General features: G+C 39.3%; 1 protein-coding gene and 1 pseudogene across 1 annotated transcript in view; both read right to left on the bottom strand.

Annotated features, from left to right (window-relative positions):
* The window catches only part of LOC111407377 (phosphoglucan phosphatase DSP4, amyloplastic-like), a 73,033-nt gene that overhangs the window by 31,609 nt on the left and 27,499 nt on the right, over positions 1-13,925 (bottom strand). The window lies entirely within an intron of this gene.
* The window catches only part of LOC111407378, a 49,708-nt pseudogene continuing 40,230 nt past the window's right edge, over positions 4,448-13,925 (bottom strand).

The raw sequence follows: 13,925 nt of genomic DNA, 5'->3' as shown, positions 1-13,925 counted from the left end.
CTCTTTGGGTTATCTTTCAAATGCACTTTGAATCACCTCAATTGGATATTCAGAGAAAAAATTATGATAAAAATACTAAAAGATGCGCAGTGCTAAATTTTTACCCAAAAGTGGGCGCCGCAGCGCCACTATTGCTAAGTATTCAAAAGCATCACAGTGCCAAAGTGCCATGCTTGTGGTGCTGGGGCGCCACTAGGTGAGAATTTTTTTTTTGATTTTTTTGTGCTCTTTTCTTGGCCTAATCCAATCCCAACCCTTCCAAGATTTCATGACACTATAAATACAAACCTTTTTGGGAGAAAATTGAGAGGACAAAATTCAAGAAATCAACAAGGTTAGGCAGCTGAAGAGTTCTAGGGGTCAATGGAATGCAATTAAAAGTAAAAAATGAGTGAAATATGATTAAAATATTTTGACAAATAAATTTTCAACTACATAAGTATGTTCCAGATTTTTAGACAGAGATTGAGACTCATTTTTTATGTAGTAAATTTTCAATTGGAAAAAATTATCTATAAGAAAGATGTAGCTCTTTGGGTTATCTTTCAAATGCACTTTGAATCACCTCAATTGGATATTCAGAGAAAAAATTATGATAAAAATACTAAAAGATGCGCAGTGCTGAATTTTTACCCAAAAGTGGGCGCCGCAGCGCCACTATTGCTAAGTATTCAAAAGCATCACAGTGCCAAAGTGCCATGCTTGTGGCGCTGGGGCGCCGCTAGGTGAGAAAAAAAATTTTGATTTTTTTGTGCTCTTTTCTTGGCCTAATCCAATCCCAACCCTTCCAAGATTTCATGACACTATAAATACAAACCTTTTTGGGAGAAAATTGAGAGGACAAAATTCAAGAAATCAACGAGGTTAGGCAACTTGGTGAAGGAAATTGATTCCACCCCTCCCCCCCCCCTCCCCAAAAGGCTTTATCTTTCTTCTCTCTATGTTATTCTTTATGAATTATATAGATTTCATATCTTGTATCATGATCTGAATGATTTTTTCCTGGGGTTTGATTCGCCAAAATTTGAGGATATGATTTGAGTTTGTTTTAGTTATTTCTTTGAAAATTTTCAATTCAATTTATTGGTATTGTTAGTTTAATGCTTTCAATTTAGTGGTCACTAATTAAATGATTAGATGCTAGTCAATTTCGACCATGGAGAGAGAAATTTAGGCGTGATCACAACAATAACACAACTATATTTTATGGGTTTCGAGAGAAAATGTAGAATCTACGAAACTTATTCTATCTAAGAATCTTGATCTTGACAAATCTTGATTTTAATATGGAATAGAGATATTAGAATAATTTCTAGGATTAGCACTCGAGAGAGGAGGTAAAATTACATTAGGGTTCTTCCTTATAAATATAGAAAATTGATCAGAGATAACTAGGTTTTTGAAAATCATATTTAATAGTTGGGTGAAATCATACCCTAGGCTCTCCTATATTGATTGATTCATATAACTTGTATTTATTCATTGGATTCATCACAATTATCTCTTGTTTAGATATAACATTGATTCAAAAATTCATTCATTTAGATAAAATAGAGACTACACAATATTAAAAAACTTGATATTGTACACTTGCCGTATAATTTACGTTGTAGAAAATACGTAACATTAATCTCTACAATTAAATTTAACATGGCTTGGTTATTAAGCTCGACCAGTTGACGACAAGATTGTCAAAAACTAGAAATTTTTCATAGCAAGCCATTATAATACCTTCCCATCCCTAATTGAAGTGAGTCTAAATTTAAAGTATAGATTGTAGACCAATAAATAGACATGACACTGTTGGATTTTATGAGCAATAATAAAGAGATAAAAAGAGAGAAATCAACATAAGTATTTACGTGGTTTGGCTGTGTGCCAACGTCTATAAGAGTGAAGTGGAGATAATTTTATTCAGTATGAAAAATAGAGTTACAACATTATCATTTATACTAACATTAGCCTAAACCCCAAAAAGACTTTAAGGCCTGTACAAGAAAATACTCGTGTAACATATCGCGGGGCCGTTGCCCCCGCAACCCAACCTATTCAGCGTCCCTAACAACTAAACAATGAATTAAACCGTCACTCCACTCCGCTCCGGCATCGACCTATTTGATCCAGGAAAACGTATGTTCCATTCTATATAAGCCACATACACAACAGGCACCCTAGTAAAGATAAGCTATAACACCTATAAAGGATGGTTGTGAAACCAAAGTGTGAAGAATTTACAATGAATGAGGCAACTGTTACTCGTTGACATGAGTATAAACAATATGGTTCAATTCAAATTTTATTATTCCAGACTATCCCAGTCAATTTTTCCACATCTTCTTAGATGGAAACGTCCCATAAATTTAAGATTTTTTAATATGTTTTTAAAGGGTAAGAGTGAAAAAAGGAAGTCATCTACTATCATACTTAATTTTACCTAAGCTCAACGTATCAAATATATTCTTATTATGTTTGTAATTATACCACATTGGCTAATATAGGTGGGGGTGAACTTGTATGTCGAATACTATTAATTCTCCATTATACTATTCACGAGTTGAGCTTCCTTCGTGTGATATACAAATATCCCATCACATCCAACCTTATCGAGTCCAACACAGAAACATATTTTCCAATATTGTACAGAGTCCACTGTACTTTCAAGGAGGTGAGCATCTTCGATAGAAAAATAACTCTACAACTAGATTGTAGAGGTTCTACCTAATTACCCCCACTAAAACCCATTACAAAGACACTAGCAATGCTTAATGGGCATTTTCAGTACAATGTATTGAAACAATATTAAAGAACAAAAAGAAGCTAAAATCTTGTTTCGTATCATCAATTAATAAATGTCATGCAACATATGTCTAATGTATCATACTTTGAGAGTTGCGAAAGACGGAGCAGTATTAAATGATTTTGCTCAGGCCAATACAACTAATAATTGAGAAGCCATGGAATATAATAGTGGAAAAGGCAGGAATATAATTTAACTAGTGTCTCAATCACATTAGGAAGTATATCCTTATTTCATTCTCTTGTTCCAGCCCCCCAGTTTACTTCTACAGAGGAAGAACTGAGAAAAGATTACATGTCAAGTGGCCCAAAAGCTCCCCACGTATTTTGATCATCAGACTGTGGATCCCCCAAAATGGTTTCAATGTTTGATCTCAAGGGTTGATTCTTTGGGAAGTTCCAGAATGAATATGAATTTTCGAAGAATACATAAAATATAAGGAGTGATGCCAAAAATAGTCCCAGTAGTAGTACATATATTTGCCACTCTGCAAACAAGAACTGGTAAGAGAGAGACCTTTCCAATCAGCGGGAATGCTTAGTTTAGTCACCATTGCTCCCCGTTCAGTAGAACTGGTAAGAATTACCCTGCAAAAACCAAAAGAAGCATGTTCGGCTAAGCTTGATCTCAAATTTAATTGTCAAGTAATTTTTTGTTCAAAAATGTTACAATAGTTGATCTTTATCTTACTTATAAAACATTACTTATTGTGACAATAAGGCAGGCTTTACTTTCAAACAAGTAGAATACTTATACATCATTTGATCATTATATAAATTTCTAAATCAATATATATAATGCCATTAAATTCTTTACAAACGTATCAAGTCTTGCCATTTTCACTCCACTTCTTCCTTTTCTGACATCTTCAATTCAAATCACATTGCTTTGTCACATAGCTTCATTCGATGTACACAAGGCATTCTTTAATGAATTTATGCCTACCTGAATGATTCTTCCTTTCAAAAATTTCGTAGTTACTTGGAGAACAATTTCAAATCATACAAGGATATAAATTTCATTACAAAGATTTATTTTTTATTTTTTAAATTTTTACAACCAAAAATATTAATTTTCAGATTTGCCAGTGATTCTCCGTATTGTATTCAACATTATCAGCGATATGACCATATTATTCACACGAGATCAATCTAATATAAAAAATTTACTAGATTTAGTTCACACCAATGATGTAAGTTCCAGTAGGAGTTGACTAGAGACAGCATCAACATAATTACTACAAGTTTTTCTTCTGGTGAGTAAGCAACAAGCAGTGTTCACAAGTTATAACACGTTAATTTGCCCGAGTATCATGCTCATTGCTGTATAGTATTCTGCATTTTTCAAAAATTTCACAATTTTTGTTTCTCAGCTGAAAAAATACACATCACCCTTATAGAGTTCAGACACACTGCAACAGGTATGGAACAAGCCAATAATTCCCTATTTTCATGTGAACAGAACTTCAAGCGATTAAACTTAAGCTCGACACCTCTCTTGACATCATTTGAGGTACTGCTGATGATACCAAATTAGGAGGCCAAGATAATAAGATGTTTACAGAGAAATCAGTGATTCGAAGATAATATGTGAATGATAACTTCAAGCCCCAGAATGCAGAAAAGACACAGAAATATTCCATTTAGAATCTTACCTTTCACTGGGGCAAAACTCCAAAGATGCAATATTAGAATCCAAGTGAAGCCTTCTGCTCCAGTGGCGAACCTCCATTCTTTTCGCTTCTACTACACATATATCCCCATCCTTGCTCCCCCTGAGTTAAAAGATAGTCAAAATTCATTTGCAAGAATCCCCCACTAAAAGCAAACTATTGATCGGCGAAAGCAAAACTAGGAAAAAACAAATTAATAGAAGGAGCTCAATTTCATCGGATCTTTTTATTAATGGATGGTGATACTCGGTCCATAGATGCTGACATAGATATTTCTTGATACTTTTGGATTGCCATTAGAGGAGCACTGTGCATGAAATTATACTTTGATATAAGATTAAAATTGAATGCTTGTTGTATTGGCCTTAACGCTGTATTTTGTTTCTAAAATTATCGTAACAGTTTGTGGATATTTTAATTGTTAAAAATGATGGAGGTGCAAAGACGCTGATCATCTAAAGTTCCTACCAGAGGTGCAAAGACATTGGTCACACAGGCCAGGGGCAGTCCAACATGTCTTTGGCCCCACCCAAGCACAAACCGGGCTCAGGTGTACAATTTGGTAGGCTGTACAGGCCTCGTTAAGAAAGTTAAAAATGAAAGGGAAGACCACATAGCTCATAGTTTTAAAGATCACATTTCATAAATAACAAACTCAATCAAATATTTCAAAAATCAGGTGATAAATAAATTTATTAAATATTAAATTATAATATAATATCCATTAATTATTTCCACTCATGCCAACCACCTCATCCTATCACCCCATTACACTACCTTTCCTCCACCCCTCCACCAGAGCTCTGGCGTCCACTCCGACTACTGTTTCGGCGACTGCTCCGGCAACTATTTCGAAGATCACCTTGGCAAATGCTCCGACGACCACTCCAGAAACTGCTCCAGTGACCACTCCAGCACCTACTCCCGTAACTATTCTAGGCACTATCTGACTCTCCAATAGAAAAATCTTCAAATTTTGAAAATAATTTCTCTCTCTACACCCCACTGTTGAAAAATCTCCAAAAAACTGTGGTGGTCGTAATGGTACATTGTAAGTGATCAGATTTGCACCTGTGACATCTGTGATTATACCTGTGTCATTTTTGACTAATTGTGACCAAATTTGTATTTAGTGTGACTGTCTGTGATTATGCCAATCTCCAATCACAATCAATACAAAATTGATCACAAACAATCACAACAAACACATACTTGGTCGTATAGCGTCACCACAAACAAATTCGCACACACCGCATGCATGTGATTAACTGTGACCAACTTTGCATTCGGTGTGACTAACTGTGATCAAAATTATATTCAGAGTGACTGTCTGTGACCAAATCAATATCAAGTCACAACCCATCATCACCACCAAAGAATAACAGATCAGAAAATCATCACACTCCCAATACCACCATGAGCACCACTGCATCTATTCCACTATCTCCCACAATTAACACCACCACAACACTCGAAAAATCACCACATCACCATTGCACAAGGCACTCACAGCACACCACCACCATGAGAAGAATTCAGCTTCCAGATACTCGAAATTTAAAGGGAATTCCAATAGATCAACGTCCAATTTTGGTAATTTTTCTGCATTCCTCAAAAACACTATCGGCACCACCTCAAAACCATCAAAAAATTACCTAAAAAACCACCACAAACCGTCGGAGCACCGGCGATGAGAGCGGTCAAATTGTTTTCCAACGAAGTAAAACAAGATAGATAAGTGAAGAAATCTCCGATGAGAAGGCTCTAGTCATTACCAATCTTCACCATTGCTTCTGCGAGCAGCAACAAGCGATGTTGCAAGAGAAGCCGTGGCCGGTGTGTTGCTTCTTTGGTCGCGGTGGTCGGTGAACTTTGTGGCGCCGAAAAATGAGAAGGTTAGGTGGCTGATGGTAGAGAGAGAGAGAGAGAGAGAGAGATGGTTAGGGTTACTTACAATTTGGGAATGAATTGAAATGGGGGTGGAGTCACTGGAGTGCGTGGGTGGTATATGTAGATTAGATTTTATTAAATTCTTATTAATTATAATTATTAAAATTTAATTACCACCTGAATTTTGAAATTAAAATTAACCTTCTCTATTTTTGAAAATTAGTCTTTAAAGGTAGGTTTCTCGGTAATTTTCCTAAAATGAAATGTATTGGAAATCTATAAGCTGAAAAGGCCCAATTAATAGGTGCTGTTGAGTTTTTTTTATAATGAAATCCTAAGAAAATTACTTTCTAGTTTAAACATTGAAGTTGAAGGAAAAAAATAATTTCAAATGAAATGTACAATAATTATCTTCTCGAATATAGTAATATAGCTATTACTTACGCCCCACGCGGTCGCGTTCGATCCATCCCGGTAGCGGCCGCAAAATAGCGTGAACCACACGCTGCAATAGGATGGAATAGGCAGAATGCAGGCTGCCTAAAATGGTGCAACTTTCCAGGACTTTCATGAGGTTTTTCTAGATCCCGACCCCGCCATTTTGGAGGAAAAATACATAAACCTGCAGCGGGATATTTTGGGGTGCAAGTAGGCAACTTGCACAACTTGTCCACTTGTGCCACTTGCAAGATATTATCAAAGATACAAGCTAAGCGCGAGTTGGCGAAGATATTATCAAAGGTGCAAGCTAAGCACGAGTTGGCAAGAATAATATCTTCTATGCAAGCTAAGATCGAGTTGGCGACAACTTGCAAGGAAAGTTGTAAACTTATCCACTTAATGACAACTAAGCATAGGTTGTAAAGTAAGGCCACTTGATCTTAAGGAGGTTTAAGTTTTGCCTATAAATAGAGATGAAAGTCTCATTTGTAAATCATGTAGAGTTGAGTAAATTTATTCCTTAGAGAGATTGTAAAGTTTTCCCTTTCATTTATACAAAGAAAGTTTCCCGACCTTACTTGTTTTTCATATATCCCTTACTTCAAAATTCTCTTCTCAACGTGGGTATAATTTAGCCTCCTTGGTTAAATTATTTGTGAGAGTGAAAAGGCTGACTTAACGTTTTCTCGTGAGGTACGGGAATTGTCAAGCGTTAAGGCCGCACGGTTGTAGTTGTTCGGGTGTAACAAAACTAGGTCCGTGACAAGTGGTATCAGAGCCTCGTTTGTAGGCCGTTATAATGGCGGAATCTCAAGAAACTGTTGATATTGAGATTGAGGAGAGGGGTCGAGGTGCTGCCCAAACTGAAGTAAGGAAAACTCGAGGTAAAAGTAAGGTGAGGGAGGCCACCAACATGGAGGGTAAACTTGACCAAATCATCTCAAATATGGGTGATCGGGTCGAATCTCTTGAAAGCTCCTTCGAGGCATTGGAGGGACACGCCATCGGAAAGCTAGAAACTCTACAAGTCAATCTCCAAGAGGTGATGGACACACAAACATCATTGGAAAATGATGTCCAAACGATGAGAGATGATGTTCGTGCTGTGGTAGCCGAACAAGCCGCGATGACGGATGATTTTGGTAGTCTCCAAACCAAAGTCTTGGATGCCGTTACCGCTATGCAGGGCCAAGTTAACCAATTGGCTGTGATGATGGAAAGAATGATCAAAGAGCTTGAACAATACAAGCACTCCACTGTCGGTACAAGCTGAGGTGCCGCTTCAACTATTGTTTCCCCGAGGATTGAATACCCGAAGCCTAAACATTATGATAGGCGACGGGATGCCAAAGATGTGGAAAACTTCCTATGGCAAATGGAAGTTTATTTTGAAGGCGTAAAGCTTGTTGATGAAACCATGAAAGTCCGGACCGCTTCTATGTATCTCACCGACACCGCATCTCTTTGGTGGCGTCGTAAGCATGCCGATGTTGAACATGGAGCTAGTAGAATTGATACTTGGGACGAGTTCAAAAGGGAGCTAAAAAGGCAATTTTACCCGAAGAACGTTGTATATGAAGCCCGCAAGAAACTAAGGGAATTGAAACAAAAAGGGACCATTCGTGACTATGTCAAAGAGTTCACGACCCTTATGCTTCAAATCCCTAGTATGCCAGAGGATGTCTTACTATTCTATTTCATGGATGGATGTACAACATGGGTGCGGCAAGAATTACAACGTCGTGGAGTCAAAAATGTAGATGAGGCAATTGCGGTTGCCAAATCTTTGATGGAGTTCCAAAGGAGTACGGAGTCGCAAGAAAGGACTTTCAAACTAACAAGAGGGAATTTTGGCAAAGGCGGAGGTGATATGCGAAAAGATAAGCAACCGAGTAAGCCGAATTGGAGGCCAAATCCAAAAGTTGATTACAAACCCGGTGGCAACAAGCCAACTTCTTGGAGGAAGGAGTATGATGATAAAAAGAGGGGTAATTTTGCTCCTTGTAGTTGCTTCATTTGCAAAGGGCCACATCTCATGCGGGATTGCCCAAAACTTGGATCCTTGGCCTCTATTACGGAGACTCAACAAGAGGCTTCCCATGGCATTGAGGAGGGTGCAAGTCACATGGGTTCATTGCAACTTTTCAATGCTTTGAATGCCAAAACCGTTCCGGGGGCGAACGGAGAAAAAGGATTGATGTTCGTACTTGCCGAAATCAATGGACGACAAACACGGGCATTAGTTGATACCGGAGCTACACACAATTTCATCGCGGAGGATGAAGCCTGGAGGCTTGGATTGAACATTCACCATGGAGGTGGATTGATAAAAACAGTGAATGCAATCGCAAAGCCATTAGCGGACGTAGTCCGAGGAGCGAGACTACGGTTGGGTTCGTGGCATGGACCCGTTGATATATCTGTGGCCCTGATGGATGATTTCAAGCTAGTATTGGGCTTGGATTTCTTAAGAAAGGTTAATGCTATTCCTATGCCTTCCTTTGGTTCGATGTGCATCTTGGAGAAAGGATCTTCATGCATGGTTCCTACCGTTTCCATGGGAATGGAAACACGACAACTTTCAGCTATGCAATTAGCGAAAGGATGGAAGAAGGGTGAGCCGACATTCATTGCTCAATTGTCAGTTGCAACCGAAGTCACCACAAATAATGATGACTTACCAACTGTTATTGCAAAGGTCCTTGAGGAAAATAAGGACGTGATGCCCAAGGAGTTGCCAAAGAAACTTCCGCCTAGGAGGGAAGTAGACCATCGCATTGAGTTGGAGCTTGGTGCCAAACCCCCGGCCATGGCACCTTACCGCATGGCACCTCCGGAGTTAGAGGAACTTCGAAAACAACTTACGGAGCTTGTGGAGACGGGAAGGATTAGACCATCCAAAGCTCCCTATGGCGCCCCGGTGTTATTCCAAAAGAAGTCGGACGGGACACTAAAGATGTGTGTTGATTACCGGGCACTAAATAAGGTGACGGTGAAAAACAAATATCCTATTCCATTGATTACGGACTTATTTGATCGGCTTGGTAGCGCTAAATTCTACACCAAGGTTGATTTGCAAAAAGGCTACTATCAAGTTCGGATTGCAGAAGGAGATGAGCCTAAAACTACTTGCATTACTCGGTATGGTTCCTATGAATGGCTTGTCATGCCGTTCGGTTTGACAAATGCCCCGGCCACCTTTTGCACCTTGATGAACAAGATATTTTATCCATACTTGGATAAGTTCGTGGTGGTTTATCTTGATGATATTGTCATCTATAGCAACACATTGGAGGAACATGTTGAGCACTTGAAAATTATCTTCCAAGTGTTGCGGGAAAATGAATTATACATCAAGAAGGAGAAATGTTCATTTGCCAAAGAAGAGGTGCATTTCTTGAGACATATCATCGGGCATGGTCACTTGAAAATGGACGGAGCCAAAGTTAAAGCAATCAATGAGTGGGAGCCACCTACTAAGGTGACGAAATTGCGGTCTTTCCTTGGATTGGTGAATTACTATCGGCGTTTCATTAAAGGCTACTCTTCTAGAGCAGCCCCATTGATGGACTTGCTTAAGAAGTCTCAAGGATGGGAGTGGACCGTGAAATGCCAAAGAGCCTTTGATGATTTAAAGGCGGCGGTCATGTCAGAGCCGGTGTTGGCCTTACCGGATTTCAACAAAAGTTTTGAAGTTCAAACTGATGCATCGGATTTTGCTATTGGAGGTGTGCTCATGCAAGAAGGTCATCCTATTGCCTTCGAGAGCCGCAAGTTGAATGACACAGAGTGGCGTTACACTGTGCAAGAAAAAGAAATGACGGCCATTGTGCATTGCCTGCGGGTATCCCGTCATTATCTTTTGGGTTCCCATTTTGTGATCAAGACAGACAACGTGGCTACAAGTTACTTCCAATCACAAAAGAAGTTGAGCCCGAAACAAGCTAGATGGCAAGATATCTTAGCGGAGTTTGATTATGTGATGGAATACAAACCCGGGAAGGTGAATGTAGTAGCGGAAGCACTTACCCGGAAGGCGGAACTTGCGGCAATTAGTCAAGCCACGGGTACCTTGTTAGAGGAAATTAAACAAGGATTGGAGCATGACCCCATGACGAAAACATTGATGCAAGCCACTCAAGAAGGAAAAACAAGGCGATTTTGGATTGACAACGGGTTGCTATACACCACTGGGCAACGAGTATTTGTGCCTAAGTGGAGAAATTTGCGACGTGACGTCATTCGGGAATGTCATGACACCAAGTGGGCTGGACATCCCGGGATTGATCGGACAATTGCTTTGATTGAACGAGCATATTATTGGCCGCAAATGAGGGATCAAGTTGAGACATATGTTCGGACATGTCTTGTGTGCCAACAAGACAAAGTGGAGAATAAATTACCAGCAGGACTTCTTGATCCTCTACCTGTTCCGGATCAACCATGGGACGTGGTCACCATGGATTTCGTTAGTGCCTTGCCAAAGTCTGAAGGGTTCGGATCAATAATTGTTGTTGTTGATCGATTTTTCAAGTATGCTACTTTCATTCTAGCCCCTAAGGACTGCACTGCGGAGGAGACGGCAAGGTTATTTTTCAAAAATGTTGTGAAGTATTGGGGGTTGCCAAAGCATATTGTAAGTGATCGGGATCCCCGCTTCACGGAGAAATTGTGGACGGAGTTGTTTAAACTCCTTGGATCAGATTTGCACTTTTCCAGTAGTTTTCACCCGTAGACGGATGGACAAACGGAACGGGTGAATGCATTGTTGGAATGTTATCTTCGGCACTTTGTTAGTGCTAATCAACCGGATTGGGTGAAGTTGATGGACATAGCCCAATTTTCCTACAACTTGTAGAAAAGTGAATCCACGGGATATAGTCCATTTGAGCTTGCAACAGGGCGACAACCTACAACGCCCCACACATTATCTATGGTTGGTGATTCTAACCGAAGTCCGGGAGCAATCAAAATGGCTAAGTCATGGGGAGATCATGTGGACTTAGCAAGATCTTGCTTGGAGAAAGCTCGGAAGCGAATGAAGAAATGGGCCGATGTGAGACGAAGACCATTGAAATTCAACATTGGAGATCAAGTACTTGTGAAAGTGTTGCCGCAACAATTCAAAGCCTACCGCAAAGTTCACAAGGGCTTGGTTAGGAAATATGAAGGTCTGTTCCCCATTCTAGCAAAGGTTGGAAGAGTTTCCTATCGGCTTGATCTTCCAAGCACTTTAAAGATCCACCTGGTTTTTCATGTAAGCATGTTGAAACCATATAGGCCGGACTTGGAGGATCTAGGGAGAAATAAATCAAAGAGAGCGCCTCCCATCGTCACAAAATCTTTTGAGAAAGATATTGAATCCATTTTGGCGGATCGAGTGGTGAGACAGAGAGGTGTTCCCCCTTGCACTCAATACCTAATCAAATGGAAGGGATTGCCCAAGTCCGAAGCTACTTGGGAAAATGAGGGAGATCTATGGCAATTTGAGTCCGAGCTTCAAAACTACATGGCAACGAGGGCGTCGCCAAATTCGGTGGGGGAGTGACTTACGTCCCACGTGGTCGCGTTCGATCCATCCCGATAGCGGTCGCAAAATAGCGTGAACCGCACGCTGCAATAGGATGGAATAGGCAGAATGCAGGTTGCCTAAAATGGTGCAACTTTCCAGGACTTTCATGAGGTTTTTCTAGATCCCGACCCCGCCATTTTGGAGGAAAAATGCATGAACCTACAGCGGGATATTTTGGGGTGCAAGTAGGCAACTTGCACAACTTGTCCACTTGTGCCACTTGCAAGATATTATCAAAGATACAAGCTAAGCGCGAGTTGACGAAGATATTATCAAAGGTGCAAGCTAAGCACGAGTTGGCAAGAATAATATCTTCTATGCAAGCTAAGATCGAGTTGGCGACAACTTGCAAGGAAAGTTGTAAACTTATCCACTTGATGACAACTAAGCACGAGTTGTAAACAACTAAGCATAGGTTGTAAGGTAAGGCCACTTGATCTTAAGGAGGTTTAAGTTTTGCCTATAAATAGAGATGAAAGTCTCATTTGTAAATCATGTAGAGTTGAGTGCATTTATTCCTTAGAGAGATTGTAAAGTTTTCCCTTTCATTTATACAAAGAAAGTTTCCCGACCTTACTTGTTTTTCATATATCCCTTACTTCAAAATTCTCTTCTCAATGTGGGTATAATTTAGCCTCCTTGGTTAAATTATTTGTGAGCGTGAAAAGGCTGACTTAACGTTTTCTCGTGAGGTGCGGGAATTGTCAAGCATTAAGGCCGCACGGCTGTAGTTGTTCGGGTGTAACAAAACTAGGTCCGTGACATGTTGCCCTTCTACAATAATTTCAAAAGATAAACTTAATTAAGGTGAAAACTTTGGAATGTTATGGACTTTGCAATATTATCCCCAGCTTCAAACATGAAACTCTTATTTCCCTTCTTACCAAAAGAAATTCCTCAAGTAGAAAGAGATCATCATTTAATGCCAAATTGCAATTTTGACATCAATCATCTCTTTGAGGACAATATATTATGCTTAACATTGATGAAACGTTACTAGCTTTTCTTTTTTTTTTTCCTTTTTTTTATATAGGTAATCAGTTATTTTATTAATCACGGATAATACATAGGCAGTGTATTATCAATTAATACAAGAAAGAAACAACTTAAAATTAGGCAACTCGTCTATATGAGTAAAAGCCGTAGAATTAAATCAAGTATACAATGTCATATAAAACAATTCTTTAATCTGCTCATTAATCCGTTATGATCATCAAAATAACATCTGTTTCTCTCCCTCCACACACACACACGCACACACGAGATGATGAATCCTGGAATAAGATCACAGACAAGTGTGCTATCTTTATTATGAAATTTTTTCTTCCATGCTTTCAGTACCTCCTGCGTACGTTGCGAAAACACCCAATCCATGTATTGAGAAGCCAAAATATCGTTCCACAGGGAACGAGCACCTCCGCAATGAAGAAACAAGCGATCAACTGTCTCTCCATTTTTCCTACACATATAGCACCATGCAGTAACATAAAAATCCTTTATTCGGAGGTTATCCACTGTTATCACATGTTCATTCACAACCGTTCATAGTAAAA

Source organism: Olea europaea, chromosome 13, assembly GCF_002742605.1.
Source record: "Olea europaea var. sylvestris chromosome 13, O_europaea_v1, whole genome shotgun sequence".
In the NCBI taxonomy this organism is placed as follows: Eukaryota; Viridiplantae; Streptophyta; class Magnoliopsida; order Lamiales; family Oleaceae; genus Olea; species Olea europaea.
Note: the sequence above shows the minus strand (reverse complement) of the source record. Positions and strands in the feature narration are given on the sequence as shown.